Genomic DNA, 27,565 nt, shown 5'->3' with positions numbered 1-27,565 from the left:
TCAGAGTGGTTTGGTGTGAAATGGTTCATTGTAGAGAGTCATATTTCTTTACAGTGGTGGTGATAGGAACCAGGGGTCACCATGACTACAATACAAATATAGACATTTTATTTACTATCCAAAACCACCAGTGGACCTATATGTGTCTCCTAAGGTTTTATATGGAATGTTTATGATGGTAAAACAATGGTAAATTTGAAAAAAAAAGTTACCTTTGGGGAATATCTTGCCCTACAACACCCTGCATGCACCCCTCCTCAGTGAATGGATTATAATAAATAGATTAAAATACACTTTAAGCGAAAACTTTATCACTAAACGATCATAAAACGATGCGTCAGACATCAGGCAGTGTATATCTAACCATTTCTTGTAATAATGTTCTGAAAGGGAGCTGTTAGAAGCATTAAACTCTTCAGACATCTGGTTCCTATCATCACCAGCAGTTCTCACTTGGTAAGTTTCTGTAGAACAGAGCATTTCACACCAAACCACTCTGTAAGACTTCGTTTACATGTAAACCATTTAATTAGGTAGAATACATATGTGAGCACAAAAGACTTTTCACGTCACTAACGCAATGTGTGTGAGTCAGTGTGTGAAATAACGAGGGTTGTCGAGCGGTTTAGGTTTGTTATGCGCTGTGTTCAATGTAAAATCGGCTTTACACAAGCATGCAAACACATAAGCTGTGTCCCAATTCAGGTGCTGCATCCTTCAAAGGACATGGTCTACGAAGGCATGTCTATTGAAGGCTGCGTAGACTCGTGAAGGCTGGACTGATATCTGCTCAACGGCAGATTTTCTGTTTGCCCTTACCGTTGCATCACGAAACGTCGCTCTTGTTAAGTTCTTTAAAGATGGAGCCAGAAGCTTTGATTTTATTTTTTATTCTTTCATTTTTCAGAGCTGCAGATGCTTCTCTCTGTCTTCTCCTTGCTACCTAAAACAAAATATTATTGTATGTTTTGCTTCAGACCACATTGACTTTATTTTAACATTTGTATCATTAGCTATTCGATTCAGTTTAAACCCAATAAACTCCTCTGCTGACGCCGCCACGTTCTCGAATCGTCACCGGCAAGCAAAGAACCTCAGGACATGTTGGAATATGGTTTGTTGCCATGGAAAAAAAGGACACATTTCCCGGCCGCATGTGAAGGAGCCTTCGAAATGGGACAGCCTGTTTGCGCCGCTGTGACAAAATCGGCCTCTAAATGCACGCTCTGAAGGATACAGCCCCTGAATTGGGACACAGCATTTGCATTAGCATGGCACAGATATGACTGAGAAGACTGAAGAAATGTAGTGTGGCTAGGCTAACCATGATAACTGAAGTTTAGTGTTGGGCTCAGATTGGGATCAAATTTCAAGCCAAAGAAGAGGAACCCAATTAGAAGAAGATAGCTCTTCAAAGCAATACTCTTTTATTGAACATAACAGTAGGGTAAACCCACCACTCAGCGCTACTGAACGGCTGTGAGTCCAGCGCTCCCATGTTACCACCCTGCATGGCCACCAGCATGCCCATGGCCAGTAGCGGATCACTACAGTGTTAGATAGCTCCAGTCGTGAGATAAATACTCAGAAAAGTAGTTATTACTTTTTTAAAAAAGTTACAAATGACTTTTCTCAAAATGTAATGGGATTACATTATTTATTACTTCTTGGAAAAGTAATCTCACTACTTTTGACTCTTTTTTACCTTACAGTACCAAATTATCTCATTATACTGGCAGACATTTTTTGCTTGTTTAAAGCATATTTTTGCATATTTCTTAAAACAAGTAAAACGATCTGCCAAATAGTGAGTTAATTAAAATAAAAAGTGTCCAGATATGAGTTAAATAATCTCATATTATTCTTACAGCAGTCTCAAATGGAGAAATAATAGATAAAACTACTGAATTTAAGATGATTTCACTTGCCAAGATATACGCATGCATGGGGTCCCATTCATGTCTTTGGCCTAGGACCCCAGAATCACTAAATCCCCCCACCCGTCGTTACAGCAGCATTTTCATAACTCAACTAACCACCAGGACACTTAAGCTGTGCATAAATACTGCAAATTTTACCCAATATCTCAGATGCAGCAGAGAGAGTGAGGGAATTTACTCTACTGCAGCCTTTTAAAGGCCCCATTATAATTCAGTGTTTTAACAGTAAAAGTGAATAAAAAATAAAAGTGTATTATTTAATGTTATTTACTATCTTTGCTATATACAGGGATCAGAAGAACCATGTTAGAGCTAGCTGCTCTACGGTAATACCCAGTCACTTTAGCTCATTTTTCTTACTGCACTCACTTTGAAGCAAGCTGAAGTTCCACAGTTCACTTAACTGAATATCTGAATCTTAACTGAAGCTAAAGCTGGCATTAAAGGGCGTAGCAGAGAGAACTAAAAGGTAGCTTCTTAAACTTCTCTCTCTCTCTCTCTCTCTCTCTTTCTCTCTCACACACACACTCTTTTTCTCTCTCAAACAGAAAAAATGACTAGAATGCCTCAAATTCTATATGATTGATTAATACCAATACTGCTAAACTGATGGCTCAAGGTGTAAATGTTAAAATAACGTATTGCTTTATTTTCAAATATAAATAAATTGTAACCCTAACATGTTTTTTTAAGTGTAATATATCTGTAAACGCTGGGGACACGAAAATGGACGTTTCCATAGAATGACTTTTACACATCACCATTGAGTTACTTGTCCATCATCAATGTATCCGATTACACCGCCTAATCGCCCAGGCCTAGTCCAACCAAAAACACTGAAAACCTTACCAAAAATCTCCATCCCGGAGAGTGTTTTCAAAAAGCTTGGTTTTCAGTGATCAAAGTGCTGTTTTCATGTGAATAGGAGGTCAAAACAGAGGAAAAAAACTAAATTTATTCTCAAAAATGTCCAAATGTGTGTGGACTCAGCCTAAAACAATAGTACAAACACAACTGTATACACACACACACACACACAGGCTGTGCTGTTAATGAGGTTTTGTATGCACTGCTGCTGGCTGGTACCCACTGCGTTCTGTATAATTCGAAACATGGCTTTTACGACGATTACTGCGTGAGCGCTGGCGGGGGAAATGTGTGCTTGCGGTGCGCCTATCAACACATCAACAAAGCGGTTCAATGCGGCTCAGTTGGAAGCTCTGTGTGGGTGTATAGGGATGCTGCGTAGTGGAGTACGTGGCCTGGGTGAGTGCAGGAGAGGAGGAGTGTGGGTTAAACTATATTTGTGTATCAATTTAGAGTTCCAAAATCAAGGTTCCACCGATAATGTGAGGTATGTTTATTAGTAGAAAAATATTGTTCTTTACTTTGTGCTTGTAATCCTGACTGCTAGCATTTCAAAGGTTCTTGCCACCTTCAAGACGCATCATCAGAAGGGGGTGTTACCAGAGAACATGTAGAGAGGATAATAACCACTTTGTAACGGTTTCTCAAAAGCTAGAGGGCGCTCCTGAGTGAGTCCAAAATTAATGGGTTAAAATCATAGTTTATACATAGTTTATACTTATGTATAATGTTTAAACATTTTCAATGTAAAAGAATACTTTCATTTCCTGAACACTAAACAGCGTAAAACATTTTAACACTGCTGTTATATTTTTAAGAGCTTTGAACTCGAGTTATAGGAGTTTGAAAAGCCGTCTCGTAAATTCATGACGTCAGTGTGCGCGAACAGCCAATGAGCTGCTCCGCTCGCCAACCAATCAGCACTCAGTAACAGTAATGTTAATGTCCTGCTGCCTAAAACCCGTTTGCTGTAGAAAAAAGGAATTAAACAAGTGAGTTTTCTTTGCTTTTTTAGTGAAATACATCCTTCTACTTTCAAAAATTAAAGGAAAGTTCTGGGCAAGTAATTAGAAACTATTTTAACTTTTACTTTTTAGCCGTTCATCTCTATTCACCCTCATTCATTGAGGACTCACTCGTGGGCGGCCTCTGCTGTTTTGCAGTCCTGTTTTTGATATAATGGGAGAAATAGGAAAAGGCCAGGATCCTTATAAAGCACCTCTGGTGTTCCTAGACTTTTAACTTTTCTGTTTGGATGGTTAAAAGGTTATCATAAGAGGCTTGCTTTGTTTTGTATCATGTAAGATTAATTAAGCTTCTGCCTCTGAGTTTACAGAAACAATCACATTAAAGCAATAAGCCACGAGAGGCTGCGCATCACTGTGATTTTATCACGGGGAAGGGTGTTCTTTGCTTCGCATCGGGCTTAAAACTCCCTTCCCGCGCTAAAATCACAGTAACGTATGGCTTAAATGGTTTATTGCTTTTATATAAAACGATGGCCAACATAAAATATGATAAAACACGCAGTTTTTCAGAAAAACATTCAAGTTATTATTATTATTAATAATCGACATAAACAAGTATTCCACCAAGTAGTTCCCTTAGCATATGGTATTGTTGCCAAGCAGCCATGGGCCGCAAATGAGGAGAAGGTTCAGTTGCCCATTGCTGTATATTGCGGTCATTTCATTAACTTTTTCACTTTTTGTCATTTAACAATGAACATATGGTAACACAGCACTGTTTAGTGCAAAAACCTTCACTTTATAAGTACTTTTTGGTCAACAGATTATCACTGTGTGTCTTATTTAGCACCAATCCAGCAGCGCCGCTCTTCTCCCGCTGAGGCTGAATCTCAAATGGCTCCCTGCTCCCTACATAGTGCACTATGTAGGAATTTAAATACTGGATCTTGAAACTCCAACGGTGCAAAATATAGCTAAGAAATAGTCATTTGGGACTCAGACACATCCACACTCGATAAATAGTGCACTAGTTGGCTGTAGAGGTTCGAATGTGCAACCTTTCATAGCTAGCACACTACGCAGGGAGTACAGAGTCGTTTGGGATTCAGCCTAGGTTTGATGCAACTTCTGACTGAAACACGAACATTTGAAGTGTATAATCTATTCAACTGATGTGTTTTAGACTTTTATACTGCTGTTTTACAGTGAATCATATCATAAGTACTTATGACCCTGTGATATTAATGATGGAGTCCTTTAGGTTGTTAGCTATCTTTTAGCCTGTTAGCTAGCTGACCAGCCTAGTTCTTCTTAAGAAAACAAGTTATCAGCCCCTCAGTTTAAACAAAAAATGGGTTCTTACTTTTTTTGTAGATACATTTTATTCTATGCAAATCAATGATTAGCTCTTTAAAATCAGTATTGTGACAACATATTGCATATTGCTAACTAGGGGTGCAACGATTATTCGACTTAGTTGACTAAAATCGACGACCAAATTAGTTGGCAACCCCTAGTTTTAGTAGTCGATTAGTTGGTGACTTCATTACACATCTTTCTTGCGCTCACTAGGAGTGTTTTGACATTGCCACTTACTGGAGAGTTAACAACAAGTGTGGAGCTAAACTTAGAAAAAAGGTTGTCAGTTGTGCTTTTTGTAAGCCGACCTTAGCTGGCATGAGAGCATAGAAGTGCACTCATTAGTGTAGTGTGTGAAGTATAGAAGTGTGTGGTTTGGGACGCAGCGATAGTTGGGCTAGAATGCACATTCTCTGTATTTGTTACTGGAGTTGGAACAGAGAAGCAAGTAACTATTATTCACAGAGAGTCTGTTCACTTTCCAGATAACTTTTACACTTTTGAACACTGCATCGTTGTCTTCACGTCGAGGCCGCCGGTGCGTTCAAATTCAGTGAACGCAGGAGAGCGACTGCAAACAGGTTTCTGTTTTCTGCGAATGTTGGTCACCACTTGCTAACAGTTTAATGAGGTAGTTCCACACAAACATATAGGGCAGCTGGACAAAGGGTTAATGTTGAAATGAAATGTTTCAAAATCGTTCAAATTTAACTGTTCAAATAGAACAAGTTCGCCACTTTCCCATCTGCTCCATCAGAGCACATCAGGGAGTATCTGCACTCAGAGGAGAGCGAGTCTCTCACAGAAGCACGGAGACAAGCTGACTTTACTCCGTTTCAATAACGACCTGTTATTGTAGAGTTTGGTTTCAGCAGAGTGTAGGCAGACAGCAGAATGCACAGATCACGTACTGCACTGATTAAATTTAGTTTTAAATTTAGATTGATTTGTTTTTTTACTGGATTAGGGGAAAATTCATGTAGTTTTGTTATATTTTATTGCTGCTACTTTGCACAACCTTGGTTTTAAATTTTGACAGGAAAAAGATATTGGAGTTTTATTTATCTTTTGTATTAGAGGGAAAGTTCATAAAAACAGTGCATTTTTATTGTCTTCATTGTTAGTTAGCAAATGCATAAAACAATCTCGAGCAAAATTTAAAAGCCAACAGCTACATAAGAGTCATTTGGTAATGTAATGATTTATGATCCGAATAATCGATTATTCGTTTCAGTAATCGATAGCCCTATTGCTAACATCGCTAACAATGAACTGAAGCTAACAACTGCCAGTTAGCATTATAAAAAAAAATCACGTTGCTAATTGCTAGCTACTCTGCTAGCCATGTCATTATTTTTAACAACATAAAAAAGAGAGTGAGGAGAGGAAGGTCGGAAACGAGAAGGGAGGAATAAGGAAAGAGAGAGCTACACTGTTTATTTAAGTGTGTAAAGTCAGCTTGCGTGCTAACTTGCTAACGTCAAAGAGTGAGATGTTTATGTGCAGGCCACACGACCTCTCTCTTGATGTGAGATTTTTTTTTAAAGCTTTTTATCCGTCCATGGAAACGGGGGCGGAAAACAAACCATTTCTCTGCACGCCGCTTTCCAGACAATAGCCAAGCCGACACCATTATCCTGACAACACTGCAAAAACGCTCATTAGCTTTGCTGTCATTCCGCGCCAACAGATGGCATCCTCCACAGTGATCCTCCGCGCTCGGCCTAATGTCTGAATAAAGCACCGCTGGCAAACATCAAGTTCAGAAAAAGGCGAATCGACAGGAGCAGCGGCCGGGGTGCAGCAGATTTGGAGAGAGGAAGGCTGAGCCAACGAGAGAGCGATCACTTGAGCACGCTCGAGTCAAAAGAGTGCCTGTTGAGCAGAACAGCACAGTGTTAGATACGCACACACATACACACGCACCGAGAGAGGGCCTGAGAGAGAGACACACACAGAGAGAGAGAGAGAGAGAGAGGGAGAGAGTGTCACAGCTGCCAGAGTTCACATTAGTTCCACTGAGCTCTGACTCTAATCTGTATTAAACAGACTTTTCCTTCAATAATCACTAATGCAACAAGCGTCTCCTTCCAGTGCAGGAAAAACGATACTGGATTAGCACAGAGTAATCTCTCTCTCTCTCTCTCTCTCTCTCTCTCTCTCTACTCTCAGATCATCTCAGATGTTCCTTCCTTTTTTGTTTCTAGCTCTCTCTCTCTCTCTCTGTTACTCTCTCTGTCTGTCTCATTCCGTGTACTCTTCCTTTATCTCTATCTTCATATTTTCCTCTCTGTCCTCTTTCTTTCCTGCCTCTCACACACATCTTTTCTTTTTTCTTTCTTTCTGTGTTTCTTGTTGTGTTCTCTCTCTCTCTCCATTCTTTTCTCATATTTCTGTCTGCATCTCTATCTATCTCCTTCTTTCCCAATTTGCTCCCCTTCTCCCTCTCTCTTGCTCTGTCTGCCCCCTCTCTCTTTCTCTTTCTCTCTCCTTCTTTCCCACTTCGCTCAATACTGCTCTCTCTCTCTCTCTCTCTCTCTCTCTCTCTCTCTCTCTCTCTTCCTTTTTCATGTCTTTAATTGTGACTTTTATCCTTGTTTTTACTATGTCAGCAGAGAGAGGTCCAAATGCAGACTGCTCAGTTTTGTTGTTGGTCAGGCCAAAATGGCTATTTACATTACCCAGAAAAACAAGGCAGCACGAAATACAGATTGTGAGGCAACAAGTACTCTCTGTAGTCCGGGAAGAGTGAAGAGTAGGGGGAGGCAGTGCGCTCTGTACCTGATGATGAGCTCTGCTTTGCACCAGAGTTAATATGTACTGTTGAACTGAAGGTTTTAATGTTTGTTTTTTACTCATGTATGTTATCTTATTTTATTACTTAATTTATTAGCTGAGACGACCCACTGCAACCTCTTCCCTTTCTCTCTCTCTCTCTCTCACTCTCTCTCTCTCTCTCTCTCTCGGTTAGCTGAGGGTTTCATGTGTCTGCCATGATGTCTTTAGTGCCTCTTACTGTAAGGGTGGATGAGCGTGTGTGTTTCTGGGGAAACAGTGAGGTCAGATTCAACGCTCGGTCTCAGTGGTGCCCTAAACATTCCTCCCATAATAAATCTCTGAGAAAGTGGAGAATCTTATAGAATGTGACGGCACCAGTTTTCCAGCCCTCATATATATGAACAGTGCTGTTATGGAGCCGAACACTGCAGGCGCTTCCCACACAGCCCACAGCCGCAGCCACAGCGACCAACCTTAGCAAGTGCAAATGCAGGTCAGTTTATTCATTTAAAGTTGTTTGGTGGGGCCACGCTGTTTAAAGCAGTGCTGGAGGCAGTCGACATCCAAATAAAGCCCGTCAAATAAACCAGTCTAGAGCATTACACCACTCAGAGCGCTCAATAAACGCCCGATCCGAGCTACTCCGACACGGTAAGACGCTGTTATTGCCTCACATGACGTATTAGGCAAATATTAGGGTAGTTTCCCATGCTTGTGTAGTGCTCCTCCAAGGCAAGGCAAGATTGTGGGTAAATTGCTGCTGGCAGCGGAGGAGGAAGAGGTGACTCTCAGTGCAGACGGAAAGGAGGCCGAGTGGATTAAGTGTATGTTTTTTGAGCCTAATAAAAGAAGCTAACGGCCATGGCTTGCACATCATCTATCTTACCGCAGTGCAAGATATGCATTCACTGAGAAGGAGTGATTTTTGAATCTCTGGACGGAAACCAGCTTAAAGCGATGGTTCCGCCAAAATCTAATTTTCAAAATTTTCCCCCACACCGCAAATGAAGCTGAGACATATTTGGTGTCTGAAGTGTTCTTATTAGTTTTGCACTGTAGCCACAAGCATAAATAAGCTAACAAGTAGTGCAAGCTAGCCGCCAGTTAGCAAACCGCATGCCTAAATAATCCCACATTTGCCTAAAACTAAGTTGAGCTGATGTACAATCACAGAAAACAAGGTCAAATATCAACACTGTTGCTCTGACGCTACATTTGATTCTTATATCATTAATCCAGAAAAGTTTGAATGGGAAAAAAGATAGAAATATATCAGCCATGGGCCCACCGGCAGGCCCAAAATTTTATTACACACTTCTATAAACTAAAAATTGCTCCATAAGTTTTACATTGAAGTCCCTGTAGTTACTGAATAATAAGCCTTTGTATGAAATAAACCTGGATTGTTGAGAGTTTATAAACTGCTGATCAGACCTATCTGAGAACTGCCTGGGCATGGCCTAATATTCTAATGATGATGCTCGATTGACTGTCAAACCAAAGCAAAAGTAGACACAACTGTGAACAGACAAACAAGTAGAGACGAATGAAGATGGACACCAGACAAACAAGGTTATGTAGGTTAGCTTTTGCTTGGTTGTTAGCTTTCTCTTTAAGCTTCAGAGAGACTGTAGGTGAACACAGGTTTATTGAAGTTGTATGGGTGGGCATCCCGCATCACCCTTGTGACTGATAAGGATACTGCTTACACTGTAAAAGGTATCTGTAAAATTTACAGGGGAAATACTGTTAAATAGCAACAGTAAAAAACAGCAATTAAAATAACGGGAATTTACAGAAACATTAAAAGACCTTAAATAGTAATACTAAACAATCCTGTGATTTTTACAGTAACAGTTGGGAAACATATACAAATTTTGCTGTATTAAAAACTATCTACCTTCAAAAGTGACGTGCAAACACTGTTATGTAACAGTGACAAACATTTACCGTTAATCATACATGCCCAAACTGGTGCATTTATGGACTTCACTTGTAGGCCAGTTGACTTTTCATTAAAAAACCTCAAACTATATACTATATAATAATTAATAATTTGTCTCTGAAGAAATAATTGTTAGTTAAATCGTAGTATATTTCTGCACATTTGTTGAAGTTACCCTTCAGTTTTCAGTGTTACTCAGCTTTGAAGTCATCATTTGTTGGTTTCTAATGGCTATTTATTTACAGAAAATACTTTTACAAGTATTATGAATTGCATTATAGTATTTTTAGTTCTCAGTTTCATACTTTAAGGTATTTCTGGCAATCACAGCTGCCAGTGTTTTACAGTAAAGTTGGTGTATTTATAGAAAAATACTGTTTTATAGTGTATGGAATTACCATTTTAATACAGTGTATCTCTGGCAACGACAGCTGCCAGTGTTTTACTGCAAATTTCACAGAAAAATATTGTTTAGTATACAGCAATACCACATCTTTAATAGCAATACTGTAAAAGGAAAAAATGTCTTGCCCATAACTTTTACAGCAAAAAATTGCCCTTCAATTTACAGTAATGTCTGTATTTTTATTATTGTACTTTACTGTACATATATATATATATATATATATATATATATATATATATATATATATATATATGTCAGGGAATGATTTTACCATACTGCAGTAAACATTTCTTTCATATATTTTACAGTAAAGTTGTGGCAACCACAGCTGCTGTAAATTTCCATTTTTTTTACCATAAATTTAACTTTTTTTTTTTCAGTGTACATAAGTTGTGCCCACTTTACATCGAAAGAAGAGAATTTTCCCAAAAATACATGGGCCATTTATTAGACACTAGAAAGTTTTTCACAGGCTGTACTTTGTACATATACTGTGCGCACACAAGAGCAAGATTAACGTACTTCAAAAGAAAACATGGGTTCCTTGGCGCTTCAAGTAATCTAACAGACTTATGTTTATATGGTTTCTTACACTGGATGCACAAAAAATTTACTAAAATCAGAGTCCTTGATTCGTTTACTCAGTGCATTTTGATTCAAGAAGAGCATTAATTCTGCAGACCATAGTAGAGCTGAAACACTGCCTGCAGCACCGTGATTGTAGCATGCCGACCATGGTGGTCACGTCAACAGTATAGGTGGGCTAACTGCATTTTAGATCCAAAGTGGTAACAACTTCACGTCTGCACCACTGCCATTTGCAGTGTTATCAATGTGGCCTTTTACACTGCTAACATGCGGCAAGCTTTCTGCATCATGATGTGTTGCACGAATGATGACGTGCGGTCACTGCTTTCAAAGTTTCCATTGATTGATAGTTAAATTATCCTTGTAGCTGCAGTACAAACTAAATAAGCAAACTTTGGACACCATCGCTGTGGTATCAAAACCCTCATAATTCTTTCATCTTTTATATGTTTTACACAGTTTCAAAGTAACAGCAGCTCTTTACATGGTGTGTACACTTCATCATGAATAATGGCCAGATTGGGGCTTGTTTTCAAACTGGGAGTTCCATGATACAGACCAGCCCCCAAACTCTGCACATACCCACCCACCACTGCTTTCGTGCAAAATAATGTTTTTCTAAAATCTGAACATTCTCATCTAAATCATTTCCTATTTTTTATCTTTTATTTATTATTTATGCTTCACTAAGATAGCCAAGGTAGGTGGCGAGTGATTAAATGAAAACAGGCGAAAGCTTTTGTCTGTGACGTAATCATGACAGTCAATATGCTACAATCTAATGCTAGTTAAGTAAATTAATTTCTCACTGCCCATATGCTGCTCGTATATGTCCTCATCCTACTGAAGTAGCTTTTTCTTTCTTGTATTCTTGGTGCCATCTTGCCGCTGCTGTCCATCTCATTACAATTCACAGCTCGATTTAGCAAAAATTGTACGCTGTAGAGCAGCGCTTGTTGTGTCAGATTGACTCCATCAATTTTCTTATCCAAAATTCTGTTCCACCTTAAATAGTGCTGCAGTAGGTGCTAGCGCTACAGACGTCTGAATGTAACTGCTATATCATTTAAGGCAAAATAGCAAATGAGAATTAATATCTATTGTTTGAAACTCAATAACAGTTAGCATAATGTGCGTGGGGGGGCTGGTTTAACCCCTAAATTCCCACAGATATTCACATTTAGGCCTATAGTTTCTCTGAGCGTTCTTCTTTTTATATGCGTGAATTTATATGGTTCACAGTAACTGGCCCAAAACACTATCAGCCCACCGGGGTTTTTCTCCCGACTCTTTCGATTACCCACTCCGACACTGTCACATGTTGACCAATAGCAATGATTCAAAACTGCTGGGAATAAAATCTCTATGTTTACTAAATTTAGCATTTGAGAAACTTTGCTAGGACAGCAACATGTGGCTGATTGATCAGATTTGAGTTGGGGGAAAGATTTTTTTTAACAGTTTGTGTGTTTTGGCCTGGGGCAGCTAACAGCCATAGCTTACACATCATCTGTCTCGCCGCTGTGCTGGAGGAGAGGATGGCTGTGGCTCCATTCATTTAAGAGGCTATCAAGAAGCAGTGATGTTTTGAGTCACTGGATGATGACCTGCTGAGGCTGGAGGGGCTACAGCTTAAGCAGAGAGGAGTGGAGAGGCAGGGTGGAGATTGGACTGGCACTCAGTGCTGTTTAGAGAGGCTGACAGAGCGAGGTGCAAGGCAGAACCGGGTGAACGAGCGAGCCAGAGAACGGACGGAAAGCGTCTGGAAAGCGACAGGACGAATGAATGAAAGCGAGCAGTTCTCGGTTAAGGCTTTTCTTCGGCCCCCAAAATACCATTTATCTCGCCTGAAGCCTACATTTGTCTTTGAGAAGCAATACAAACTCTATTTCCCCTGTAGAGCAATCAGCATTGGGAGCTATCGATTTCTCGCCCAGCTGCTCCATGGAAAATTGCTTTGGAGTGGAACGGCAGGAGGGTCCCTGTGGCTTCAGCCCCAACTGCCTCAGGCCTCACCAACACCTAGGCCGATGGGCCGAGGGGGGCCTATCTGCTCATAAATATACACTAGGGCTGAATGATGTGGACAGAATACTAGTAATGTGTAGGAATTATATTACTACATATTGCGATTGCGATACACTTTGCAATAAATTCAAACTATAACTGTGAATCAGTCATATTTGATAATAAGGTTTAAAGACTGGCCAACATTATTTTCACCAAAATCAGTTACTTTTGTTGGGTTACATGAATACTTTGATTCATCAAAACACCCATAGAAACACTCATATAGAACTGAGATTGGTCAAAATGCTCACAAAAAAACGCTGCTGTGATGTAGTAATATATACACCGACTAGCCACTTCAGTAAAACTGTCTCCTTGTTTCTACACTCATTGTCCATTTTATCAGCTCCACCTACCATATGGGAGCACTTTGTAGTTCTACAATTACAAACTGTAGTCCCCATGTGTCAAACACAAGGCACACACAATCCTATTCAGCCCAAATTAGCTTAATATTATATTATTATTAGCCCGTTTCATGCTGAGATGCACTACAGTTCCCAGCATGTATTGCAACATAATGTGCACTCCGACCCCCTTTCCCCAACAACAATCTATGGGCCAGCAGTTACACAGAAAGAAAAGATGCCTGGTATCTGGTTCAAGCAAACAGGCAGTTTTAAAAAAACAATTTATTCTTATTTAGAATTATTAATTATTATAGTCTATTTTGCTGTTGCAGTTTTGGCATATTTTGAATAAGCGATGGCTGTTCAGGTCCCGGCAAAATGTTAAGTAAAAATGCAATTTTTCGGCCCACGGATTTGCAACAAATTTCAATATGGCCCTTTTAGTGGTTGAGTTTGACACCCCTGCTTTAGTCCATCTGTTTCTCTGCATACTTTGTTAGCCGTGATGTAATAACGACCACTTATGATGTAACATATACAACAGCATACAACTCTACTTATGATCTTATAACTACTTCAAAGTCAAGAAATTCTAGTAGTGCAACCCAAAATACAGCTCCTATAAGAGTTCACTGCTGCTGTTATGGGTGTAGCTGCAGGCTGCTGTATCCATGCTTGTATTGTTCTATTAGTATCTTTCTTGTCCTGTTTTACTACAAGGGTTTCAGCCAGTGTGTGTGTGTGTGTGTTTGGGGGGGGTGGGGGTCTGTATTCGCCAATGGGCTTTTCCTGATGGAATGTACAGCTAATGCCTTAGAGCAAATGGAGATTTTTATGAGGATGTTTTGCGCCAGTTGGTCTGCGCAACAGAGCTCCGATAATATACAGGGTTTTAATTAAAACCTTTTGTGCACTGTAGATGCAGAATTACAGAGAGAATGGAGATATATCTCAAGCTGAAGCCTCGCTCGCTGGATAAATTGAAATGTTTTCCAGCTTTCCACTGGCTGTGTCCACGCATGTGTACTTAAGGCTCTAAATCATCCGTAGCATTGTTTTCAACCCCACTAAATCCATTAATAAAAAGGCAACACGGGCGTTTGTGGCAGGCAATGATTGTGGCATCGTTCAGTGTCAAAATGTTGAACACAATATCGCAATAAATCATGTTCGAATGTGCCACGCACCAATGCGCTGCTGTCTCAGTAAAGCCTGGTAAAGGCCTGTCTGCTCAATTCCCCTTAACGCAGGCTAGTTAGAATCAGAATTATGTTCGAGACATCTACCCTTGTGGTTTTCAGCCGTGAATATCCGTGTGCACACACAGGGTGGGATAAAAATCAGATGTCCTGCTCCATACAGCGTCTGGCGACGTGATTTTACTGCTGCAACAGAGACATCTGGTCTGTCATGCTAGCACTTTGCACCTGCAGCACGTCTGGGAGAAGCGCACCGTAATGAATAGCACGTCTGCCACTTTGGGTCACCCCAGAAACGTGCTCATGTCTTCCAGTGCAGGCCAAATGTGATTTTACAAAGCTAGTTTACATTCCAGAAGGGCGCCATTGTTTGAACAGGTGGCCCGAGGCCTTGCTCCTCCCAGCTAAATGCTAACAACGCATTCAGAATTAGCTTAATTACAGGTTTGTGAGTTGTAAAAACTCTTTTACTTGAGTGAAAACATGAGACTAAAGTAATCGTATTAAAAGTAAGTTGCTTTTGCTCTTATGTGTCACAAAACACAGTGTCATCTAATTTGCGATTAGCATTTTTGACACCTTTGCACCGCCAAGCAAGAAGCATTATTGTTTGATTGTTAAGAATCTAAAAGCTAAGACAAACAAGACTCATGGAAATACTCATAGAGAGGAATTCAAAGGTTTTACTAGGCAGTTAATTTCTGTGACTGTAATTTAAGTGACCCACCTCTCAGAAAACCAGGTTAAAGAAGTTAGCTAGCAGCACTAACCACTTCATAAATGCACTACATCTTCCAAACTTAGCATTCCCAATTTTGATCCTTGCAGAAAAGCATTGAGGTTTTGATTCTTCAACCCACCTTGGAAAAATGGTCATTTTTTAACTTCTTTGTTACATCAGTGAAGTAGACCTGTGCATGTGCTTGCAAAACTATGTCAAATCTAAGGAAAAAAACCCATCTCTATGATGCTAATTTGTGCTAATTTGTGCTAATTTCCACTAGCTATGGATTCTGGGTACTATGTCAGCGCTAAGATATCGTATAAACATTTTGTGACCATTCTAGATTAAACACAGGCATTTGACATGCTGTATTTGAATATATTTGAAAATATAACATATAATAACATATAATTTACCTCGTAAAGTTGTACAGTGACTCTATTAGTAGAGAGAGCTGCTGCTATTTCTAATAACTTCCCACTTCTAACAACTGACTGAAACAGGGTTAGGCTATGGCTCATAATCAGTGACATTATCTTCCAGAAGGCCTAGAGTGACAAATATTCTCATGAAATTGGTCTCATACACTGGAAATTAAAATTCAATTGGTTAATTCCACTGTCATTTCCTAATTATGTTGATGGTTAACCTAATATGTATATCGTCGCTGTCCAAATAAAAACAGGTATCTCAAAAATAGTAACTTTACAGGAGAGGGCAAAAACTTTCTTTACTTTCAATATAAGTTAATGGAAAGAGATTTTATTCTAAGCAATTTTGGAGCATTTCTATTGGTCCAAACATCATGAAATTTTACACAATGTAAAGGACAGCTGAGCTCAAATGATGCAGGAAAGTAAAAATCGCAAAAAAATGGAGATACATGTTTTTCATTGAACGGCGGTGATATGTAAGGCCTTCAGTTCAGCTTCTAAAGGCCTAACCAATAGGAGAGCTGGCTTGGCTGGATCTACCTGCATAACACAGGGAAAAATCCTGAATATCCCGACATTTTTCTGTAGGGCGTTACAAGAATTTAGCCCCTTTATTTTCAACCGAAACTCAACAATAAAATGAGTATTACTAAAACACTCACCACAAGCATGAGTCAGCACCTCTGGAGTGTGTTGCTAGTTTCCAATTTGAATAATACTTATACCTGATTTGTATACTTATTGCCATAGCAACTAATAGCCAATAGCAGGTGTTTGAACAAGGTAGCAGGTTCATGATAGGTTTACTTTCTGTCAATCAAAGATAGGTGGTGGACTTTTTAATGCATTTATTAACTTAATGCATTATCGTGGATGCCGCTTTAGTGTTAGGAATGCACAAACTAACATTGACACAAAGGTGACATGAATAACCATATGGAGCTGTCATGATATATTTCAGGGGGTTTCAACCACCTCCCCAAACCCCCACCCCCCACAACCAACTACACCTCTGTGCTGACCTTGTCAATCTCCACATGTTCATTCACTTCTCCAGGAACTCCAGAGCTTATGAAAACCAGCAGGCACTCAGAAACGAAAAGGTCAAACAAAGTTTCCTGCCCTTCTGCCGCCCCGCCGCTGCAAATAGGAGCTATTTTTTATGAATAGGGATGTAATAAATTTACAAATCATGGGCACGCGGTGTAATTGGTAAAAGTAACACCAGGCATTTCGTTTCATGCTTCGTTCAGTTCCCTTGCTCATGGGTGCATAATCGCACTCGCTCTTTGTCAGTTTCTCATTACACCAAGATCAATCTTGCTCAATAAGCATCAAAGGATGTCCTCCCGAAGATGAATAGCCTCATCTATGATCTAAGGGAACTCATTACGCAATTCCCCCAGCTCATCCTTTCGAAGTGCGACCGAGCGATTATTCAGTTCAAAATGAAATTCTGGAGGAAAACTAGGAAAGCAGTGAAAAAGAAAATCGGCGCATGAACACTGTTTTGGTTTTTCACTTCAACCAAAAAATACTACAATTGCTTATAATTACTAAACGCTAGGGGGGGGTCTCATGCATGTATTGAAGAAAAAAAAACAGCATAAGGAGATTTATTATGGTTGATGCTGGTTTAGTGGTGGTCTGGTGCTGGTTTAGCTGGTCAAACAGCATGGTCATACTGGTTGATCAGCATACCACCATCCAAAACACAACATATGCTGGTTTTGCTGGTGACCAGCCATGCTGGTCAATGCTAGTTTTCCTAGCAGAGAAGTATTTGAAAGGTTAGCACAATGCAAAAGAGATCATGCTAAGTGGCGCCTCTTAGCCATCACTAATTGTTAGCTATGCTAGCATTTTTAGACAAATAATTCTTTTTTTCAACAATTGCTTATTATGCCTAAACGCTAGAGGGGAGCCTCATGCATGTGAGCTAAGTAATTGAAAAATTAGCACAGTGATAGAGAGATAATGCTAACTGGTGCCTCTTAGTCATCACTAATTCTTAGCCTTGATAGAATTTTTAGACAAACAATTCCTTTCTTTTCACCAATTGTTGACGTCTAAAAGCTAATGCGGAGTCTCATATGTGTGCCAGATAAATGAAAAAGTTAGCATAATGCAAATGAAATGATGCTAACAGGTCAACTTTCATTAGTTTGTTAGCCATGTTAGCATCACTGGGTGAAGAATTGCCCTTTTAAAGCTCCATACTAGCCTTTTTGCATAAAGAATTGTCCTTTTAAAGCTCCATGCTAGCATTACTGGGTGAGCTATCACTAAGAAAAGCTGTTTGCAGTTTGCATTTAACAGCAGCTCCGCTGTGGCCGTTCTTCTGGCCTGCGTGGGAGGCTGCAATCGGATTAGCGATTATAAAGTGCATGAGTTCAGTGAAAGCTCACTCACAGAGACGATGAGCGGGTGTGGGGTGGCGAGGGGGGGGGTTTGATTTGTGTAGCATGGGTGGATACCCATGAAGATGTTCACCCTGCACTAATGGATGTAAAGTGTAATTCTACTTTAGATTGCATTGATCTGAAGATGGCAACTGCATTGATTTTTAAATGTTAGAATTGATATATTCAATATATTAATATTGAGCCATCATTTCTAAATGTTATACATATATATATATATATATATATATATATGTGTGTGTGTGTGTGTGTGTGTGTGTGTATGTGTGTGTTCTACTACTTTGTAAATAGTTCCTAAAGTCATACTTGTGTTTTAAGTGTATTTGCAAAGCTAATCATTTGTGAGGTCAGAGATTTGGAACCCTAAATGTGTATGTAATTGAAACCATGGACCATTAAAGTCATGTTGTCATGCTGTAGTCAGCGTCATACCCATATTGGTAACTCCAGGTAGAGCTGTTTTGTTATATAATAAAATGGATGGGATTTCCAAACATTGCTCCTATCATGTTCTGTGGCAAGCTAAGATGTTTTGAAGCTTGTACATTTTCTCCTTCATACATTTTTTTGAATGTCACTGGATCTTTTGAATTACTTCCAATGAGTTAAAGGTCATTACAAAGTCAAAGTATCAATTTTGCTCCATAGCTAGCTGCTGCGCACTGACCGTCAAAAGACTTGCTGAAATGCTCGACACAGACCTGCAAATGTTTAAAGGCTTGTAGTTTGATATTAGACTGATTTTCATGGAACATCATTTCAGTGTGCAAGAGTGTTAGCTTGCGATTAGCATTGAACATGTAGAAGTCTTCATATTTCGGTTCCTTAACAACCTCATTCAGAGGATCCAGTGACATTTGGTGGAAACATGTATAGAGCGTGAAACGTATCAGGTTCTGGACCATTTTTGTTTACCACAGGATGCAATAGCGCCGATTTTTGAAAATCCTACTCATCTTTATCATAGAGAAATCCAGCTTAGACCCAGAGTTCCTAATATGAGCATAATGGCAATAGCACTTCAGAGGTCTGTTGCACACTGAACACAATGCACACATTGTTTAAACAACACAAAAATACAAAATATTCTTTTTTTATTATTATTTTTACAAAGCTATACTTTGCGGTCCAAAAAGTTTACTAAGGCTACTTTCCTTCTTATAAAGGCCTCTTTCAGGAGCTGAAACTCTGAAAGATGGCATTTGTCTAAATGTGAATTTTTTTTTTTCTAAATGTGAATGTTTTGTGTTGGTTACTTTGGTTTTGTTTTTTCAGGCGCCCATGAATTTTGCCTTAAGGCTTTATCGCCCCCTGTGGCGCAAATGGAAACTCCTACATATGCCGAAAATATAGTTGCACGCAAAAGTTTGAACATCCCTGGTCAAATCTATGTTTTGTTGTTTTTTTTAAGTGAAAATAAGTTAACACATTCTCTACAGGGGTAAATTTGTTCTGCAAATTTTATTGCACAAAAAGATGTATTTGCTGAGTTTAACATGTAAAAAAAAGCTAAATATCAAAAAGTTTTGCACAGGCCTCATTTTGTGTTTTTGTCAATTTCCACAAATAAACAGTAACGGTACCACTTTAAAATAAGACGACCTTTATAAAGGGTAAATGTGTTTATTAATGGTTATTAATTAGGTTATAAAGACCTTAAAATCATTAATAAGCATTTACAACACATAAATAAAAATGGCCACCTGTTGTTTGAATAATAGTGAACGCTCATTCACCTCAGATTTTGATGTTTACTGATTATATTTCTTATTCATCAGTTAGTATTAAACCTGTCAGCTTAATCACATTTTCATATCCATTAGATACAACAGCTCACAACAGCTCACCTTTTTATTAATGTGTTATAACTGCTTATGAAACTAACAACTATGAATAAACTCCTTTTAAACCCTTTGTAAGGGTCTTATTTTAAAGTGGTACCACAGTAATTATGCATTAAAATGTGCAGAAATGTGTGTCATTTGACCAAGGCTTTTGCATATGGTTGCATCTATAACATATGCAAGGATTTCACTAACTAAAATATTAATATTTCCTTAAATGTTCGATGTGTGAGCTGCTTATGAAGATATGTGGTAAAGCGGACGACAAAATAATCCTTTTGATGTTTGTCAAAACATTCTAGTTGCTGGGATACAACCAATCGCTTGTCCCCATGCCGACAACAGTGACTGATGGCATAACCTCATGTCGCCTGTGCCCTATTCAAACAGATGGCGAATAAAATAATGTCGCACTTTGGCTGTCTGGAAAATTGTGCAATGCATCAGCAGTTCTACAGGTTTGAATTTATTCATTGACGTTCAGTAAATCCTGCTTGCTGCGTAAAGACCTTTAGAAATGTCTTTTAAATGCATTGTTGTATAAATATAATGTGCTACAATGAAGCAGGTTTTTTCGCTGGGTGAGGTCATGACCTAACGCATTAGCACTGCACGTATTAGACAGACGATTCAGAGAATCAAAGGCTTGTTGATTAGCTGCCCAGTGGAATCAGCTGAGTTAAGTGTTTAAATGGCCTTTTGTGGTCCCTTCGGCCTGGATCGGGAAGCACTTCAGATCAGCTGCAATTACTGTATGCATTCAGGGCTGGTTCAGAATGCAGCCTAGAGATGATATAGCCCTTGGCCGGGATGGACATTAGCAGGGCCAGCTTTAGCTCGAAGCAGTAGCAGGGGAAAGCTTTCAGTGAGGTCAGTAACCTTCATATCACACTTACGTAGAGAGTACATGTACACAGAGAGGACAGGAATAAAGACAGAAAGAGAGATACAGTACAGTGTGAAGGTCAGAGACCACCCTTTATTTATTTTAACTTCCAGTCAAAATGGCCATTAAGCAGAAGTTATGCAATTTTCATATTTAACAGAAAATTATACAGAAGCCTCAACATATGAGTACAATATCACATTTTCAGTTTTTACTGTGTCACTCTTTACCTTTGTTACAGCTTCTGTTCTTTTCAGGAGACTCACTTTCAGTTTCTTAAAGAGATCTGCAGCCACATCTCCAAAGTTCAGTCTTAGAAGTTGGTTGCATTTATTGTTCTCAGAACACCAGCATTGGACTCGAGAATAAAGCTGTATGTTTTTAGAATAAAATCATAATATTTCGAGAAGTCATAGAATTATGACATTAAAGTGGCATTAATACCAGGAATAGTCGCAATATTGTGGCCAAAAGGTTTGCAAAAGGAAGGTAGCAACTTCCTCGTGTTAAAATGAGAGACGTTGAGGAGTTGGTGGAGTTATACGTTCATATTGAATTCACCCATAAAGAAATACTCAGTCTCCCTGTCTCTTCTGGCACATCAGCAGCAGATTGTTATTAGTACAAAAACACTGAACTGACTGTGCAAGAAACTTTGTTTATTTAGAATAAAGACTCAGACGGACTTGGAGGAAACTGTCTGTTTTGTTGAAGGAGAACTAGCAGGCAGTGTTCGTTTACAAGGCTGTCGGTGGTTACACCTCCCTGCCAATATCTTCAGATTAGTGCAAGTTTATTCTTGTAACATTACGACTTTATTATTGAAATATATGGACTTTTTTCTTGAGATATCCTGATTTTACTCGAAAAAATACGACTTTATTCTCAAAATATTACAATTTTAATCTAAAAAATAAGACTTTATTCTTGAAATATTATGACTTTTTTCTCAAAATATTACCATTTTGCTCTAAAATATGCGACTATTCTCAAAATATGATTACTTTTTTCTCTAAATATTACAATTTTATTCTAAAACATTCGACTTTATTTTTGAAATGTTATGACTTTTTTCTCGACATTACGATTTTACTCTGAAAAATACAACTTTATTCTAGAAATATTACAACTTTTTCTTCAGATATTAGTTTTACTCTAAAAATCTAAATATTATTAAAATATTTAATTAAAATATTAATTCTCAAAATATTATGACGTTTTCTCTCAAAATATTACAATTATGCTAAAATTATGACTTTATTCTTGAAATATTATGACTTTTTTTCTAAATATTATGATTTTACCTTAAAAAATACAACTTTTTTCTAGAAATATTACAATTTTATTCTAAAACATCCTGCTTTTTTTCTCGAAATATTACGATTTTACTCTAGAAATCAGAATTTTTTTCTCTAAATATTATGATTTTATTCTAAAAAAACAACTTTATTCTTGAAATATTACAACTTTTCTTGAAGTTTTTTTATTTGTTTATTTTTTTTAACAGTGGCCCTAAAACGCTGTCATACTAGCAGGTTCTTTTTGCAGTTGTTCTTTTTCCTTGTCTAAATAAGAGCTTCTCAAAAAAGGATGGATGTGGATTGTTTCAGATCTGAAGCAGCTTGATTTTCTCCTCCCTCTCACAGATGAAACTTGAAGTGCTGTTTATCTGATAGGGCAGTTTTGGTGTCTACTAGGTCTTCTAGGAGGTTGTTAGGAGCCCCATTAGGAGCCTGATTTTAGTTTATACAGAGAAAGAGAGAAAGAGAAAGAGAGAGAGAGAGAGAGAGAGAGAGAGAAAGAGATGCAGAAAGGGGACTAGACTGAGAGACGAAGGGGGGTTCAGAGAAAACAACTATGAGAGAAAAGGATGGAAAAAACGAGTGGAAATGTGTGTGTGTCTATCCTAAGTGTAATGAGAGAGGTTGTTGGGGCAGTGGCACAGCATGTGGTATCTGGGCCTTTCAGATGGGCCCTTTTGTATGTGTGTGGCAGGAAGGAGCCTGAGGATCTCAATAGATGCACCGCTGAGACGCCCATTTACCCATCAGCTCCGGGTCTCTCAGTGGGCACTCTTTCCGTTACAGAGAGGGAAAGTATTCAGCTTGCCCCGCAGCTTACAACAATCATTCTCTCTACAAATACCTTGTGTTTTATACCTTAAAGACTTGCAATCATACATCTCATATTTTATATATATAGATAGATAGACAGATAGATAGATATAAGTACATATATGTATAAGTACATATATATGTATATAATACTAGAGAGAGTGATTGAAAACTGAACAGTAAACTTTATATAGCTCGGTATCCATGGCCCTTATCAAACTATCTACAGCCCAGTATTAAATGATTCATTATAGAACAATCTACAGCACAGTATCAAACAATCCACAGTCCAATATCAAACTGGTATCAAATGGTCCATGGCCTATTATCAAGCAATCCATACCCTGGTATTAAACTATCCATTGCCCAGTATCAAACTATCTATGGCCCGGTATCAAATGATCTACAGTCTGGTATTAAACAGTCCACGGCCAAGAATTAAAGTGATCCACGGCCCAGAATTAAAACAATCCGCAGCTTGGTATCAAACAATCTATGACCTGGTATCATATAGTCCATGGTATCAAACAATGTACAGCCCAGTGTCAAACAATACACGGCCCAGTATGAAACTACACATGGCCCAGTATCAAATGATCTACAGCCTGGTATCAAACAGTCCACGGCCTCCAATTACGGCTTGTTATCAAGCATTCCATGCTTAGTATAAAACAATCTATGGCCCAGTATCACACAGTCCATGGCCTGGTATGAAACAATTTCATGGCTTGGTATCAAACAGTCCATGGCCTGGTATCAAACTATCCCTGGCCCAATATTAAACTATACATGGCCCGGTTTTACACAATCTATAGCCTCGTATCAAAAATTCACGGCTTGTTATCAAACATTTCATGGCCTGGTATAAAACAATCTATGGCCCAATATTAAACTATACAAAAGCCTAGTTTTAAATTATCTACAGCCTGGTATCAAACAATCCACAACCCAAAATTAAAACAATCCATGACCAAGTATCAAATAATTCATGGCCCAGTATCAAACGATCCACAGCGTAGTATCAAATGATCCATGGCTCAATGTCAACCTATTAACAGCTCAGTATCAAACGATCCACAGCTCTGTATCAAACGATCCATGGCTCAGTACCGCTCCACAGCTCTGTGTTCGGGAACCTCTACTCTAAAGTAATGGCCTATTTACAATGTGGCACTGCTGCTTTGCTGATGTCTCTTGTCCGTTCCAACTTCAAAACCACAAAATATTATGATACATATCGTATATCATGACAGTGTTTTCAAGTATCATGATATCTTGCCATATCGTCAACCCTTACTACCCCCTCCTCTCTCTCACACATACTCATAAGCACAAATGCCACATCTATTCTTTACTAATAGTCTTCAGATTTGTGAGGTAATGGCTGTAATCTGTAACCATCCGGGATGGACCCAATCTTACACTGCCAAACAGCTAGGTTTACCTGCAGCGACTCTGTGTGGGTGTACGGAATAACATTCCGCATTGTTTGATCAACACTTGCATGCACTAGCGCTGTTCATCATGCCGGCCTTGCGGGACCTCTCGTGTTAATCTGAATTGTAAATTTTCAGCAGTTAAAATCAATAGCCGCACTGATTCCGTCTCACGCGTGTGGGCCACGTAATTGGACAAAACATAGGGGCCGGTATTACTTTTGACAGGTCATTTATCCCACTTTAGTTAATAGTGAGTGTGCTTGGTGTTGGCCACCGCTGGATTCGCATTTCAGGGGGTTGCGGGCAGCACTTATTATGCACCTCCCCCTTTCCCCACAGGTTTACACAGGTGGATCATCATGTCCTGGGGAACTGTTCATAAAACTAACTTCATAAAAGATGTTTTATGGCCTTTTAACTATAGCAATCTGAGCTTTTCATTAGAAACGTTAGAGTATTCACACTTCATTTCCTTTCTCACGTCTCGCATAGCTTATACATAATGTTGCCATTTAAAGGAGTTTTTTAATAGTAGTTTTATTTACTGTAATTCCCGAGCTTATGAATGAAGAATAAACCTGCAGTCTAATGAAGAATTACATCGAGTTTTGCATAATTTAGGTCGCTGAGATGTAAACAAAGTCATTCAGGGTGGATTGATGTGAAATGGTTCACTGTAGAGAAACTTACTGAGTTTTTTACAGTGGTGGTGAAAGGAACCAGACGTCACAATGTCTACAACACATATATAGTTGTTTTATTTACTATTCGACACCACCAGTGAACCTACACGTGGGGAAAAAGTGGTAAAAAATCTGAAAAAATAACTTTTCTTTGAAGACTATTTTGCCTTATAATGCCTTACACATACCTCTCCACCTTGAATGGATTAAAAAAAGAATTTTCGGCAAAATCTTTTGGTAAAACTATCATAAAACAATGTTACAGGCACCTTTCACACATATAACTTCATAACTATGTACATGTGAGGGAGCGTTTGGAGGCTTTAATCTCCTCAGACGTCTGGTTCCTATCACTACCACTGTGAGCAATCCTGTCTCGGTACGTTTCTCTAGAAAAGAGCATTTTGCACCAAACCGCTCTGAATGACTTTGTTTACATGATAGCAGTGTGATTATGCTGATATTATTAAAAATTGGCAGAGTTTTTCTTTAAGGCGTTGAACTAAATTAAATGGTGTGGAGTTAAATCATGTCAGTCTGGTATTTATTCTACTGTAGCAATCTCAGTTCTCGAATGGGACACGTCCTGATGAATGGTTTAATAGCAGTTTTGGCATGTGGTTATTACGCCTGCTCTGCTCATAGTCACTCCTGTCAGTTTCCTGTCCATTTTCTGTCCTCCCTCCTCGCTCGCAGGACGGCTGCTGAACTTTCTGACCGCTGAGGCACTGCTGCCTGTCAGTTCCCATCCTCCGACTCGCGGGACATTCTCCGCTGTCTCAGGGCGGCACCCCTCTGACAGGCCGAGTATCAAGTTGCACCCCCACAGAGTGATGATGTGAAGCCCCGGGCTGGGTAGGAAAAGGCCTGTTTTGGCAGACGTTAACTCTTTCAAATAAATGGGTTAGCATTAGCTACCTTTCCAGCTGTGTTAGCTAGTTGGCTAGCTAGCTAGCTAGCTAGCTAACACAAACCAAAAGAGAATTGGGCAATTTTATGTCATTTTAAACATAATTCTGTAAATACAGAGTACCTTTTCTGAAAGGTACCTCTTCATCTAAGGTCAATGCTGGCCACATTTTAGCAGTTCTGACTGGTTACCAAACTGGAGAATGGAGCGCAAAACGCTAGAGCAGGAACTGAAAATACTATTCCTGTTCAGAGCCAACAAAAATGAACATTTTTTTGTAGTCTTCACTCTATGAGCAATAGCCACAGCAAAATACCAACTATGAATAATTTGGCAACAATTATAAACTAGGCTACCTAAGTATTCACGTGGCTTTTTTCCTTGATTCAATTATGGGTAGCTAGGCTACACTTTAGCAGTTCTAACTGGTTATGAAACTGGAGAACTGAGTGTGGAACACTGGAACAGGAACAGAAAATGCCATTTCTCTTCAGAATGAACCAAAATAATAATTATTTTGCTTCTAGTCCTCAGTCCATGAAAATAAACCAGACAGAGTTATTGTTAATGGCCTGTTAAACACATTTTAAAGTAAGCTAGCTACATTCTTACTCAACTTTGTTCCTGCTTTTTGATTATTTTGTTCATTTTGCATCTTTAGTTTATTGTACCATTCCTAATCTCATCTGATCACTGCTGAAAAAACAGCATAACAGGTTTATGCTGGTCTAGTGCTGGTTTAGTTGGTCATCCAGCATCCAAAACTGTTGACCAGCTATGCTGGTCTATGCTGTTTCCTCTAGCAGTTATAAGTAGTAGAGGGAAGCAGGCTCGGCGGGGTGGCCTAGATGGTAGATGGACATTGTGACGCTAAAATGCTCCCAAACCATGCTAGCTAGCTAACATATACTGAAAAGAGACTTTGTTATTTTAAACTCAATTCTGTAAATATAGTAATGATTCTTGGTTGATGATGCTACAGCACCACCAAATTCTTTAGAGCCAGTGTTTGGTTTGTCCGTTCTGGGCTACTGTAGAAACATGGCAGCCTCTGTTAGAAGAGGACCTCGTCCCTATGTGGATACGAAGAGCTCATTCTAAGCTAATGAAAACACAAAGATTCACATTTACAGGTGATAATACACTGAATAAAACATAGCTTTGTATAGTAGATTTCATTTCTGCTAATAGATCCTCCTAAATCTTACACATTGTGCCTTTAAGGTTAATACTAGCTACACTGGTTACTAAACTTTGCTGCTTTTTGTTATATACTGTTTGTGTTTAGTTAATTGTACCATTTCTAATCCTTTTTTATAAGTAGTAGAGGGTAACTGGCTCTGCAGAGTGGCCCATAGATGGACATCATTATTATAAAGCATGGCAGCTAGCTAACTAACCCATACCAAAAAGAGAGTAATCCAACTTATGTTATTTTTAACACAGCATGCTGTATTTTCTGAAACTCTAAGTAGTCGAAGGAAGCTCGCTCTGTTGGGCGGCCCATAGATGGACACCATGACTTGGCAAATCTTGACATGCTTGCATTCCGACTTTTCAGACAGCCAGTGGAGATGGTGCAGGAGGATGTGACAGGGACCTGGGGGGTGGAGAGCATCACATTAGTCATGAACGTAA

General features: G+C 39.0%; 1 protein-coding gene across 3 annotated transcripts in view; it reads left to right on the top strand.

The window, feature by feature from the left end:
* Positions 1-27,565, top strand: part of znf385d (zinc finger protein 385D) — a 106,656-nt gene that overhangs the window by 28,438 nt on the left and 50,653 nt on the right. The gene's annotated exons all lie outside the window — the stretch shown is intronic.

Source organism: Colossoma macropomum, unplaced genomic scaffold, assembly GCF_904425465.1.
Source record: "Colossoma macropomum unplaced genomic scaffold, Colossoma_macropomum, whole genome shotgun sequence".
Lineage (NCBI taxonomy): Eukaryota > Metazoa > Chordata > Actinopteri > Characiformes > Serrasalmidae > Colossoma > Colossoma macropomum.
The sequence above is the reverse complement of the archived record's forward strand: the minus strand, read 5'-3'. Positions and strand labels throughout refer to the sequence as shown.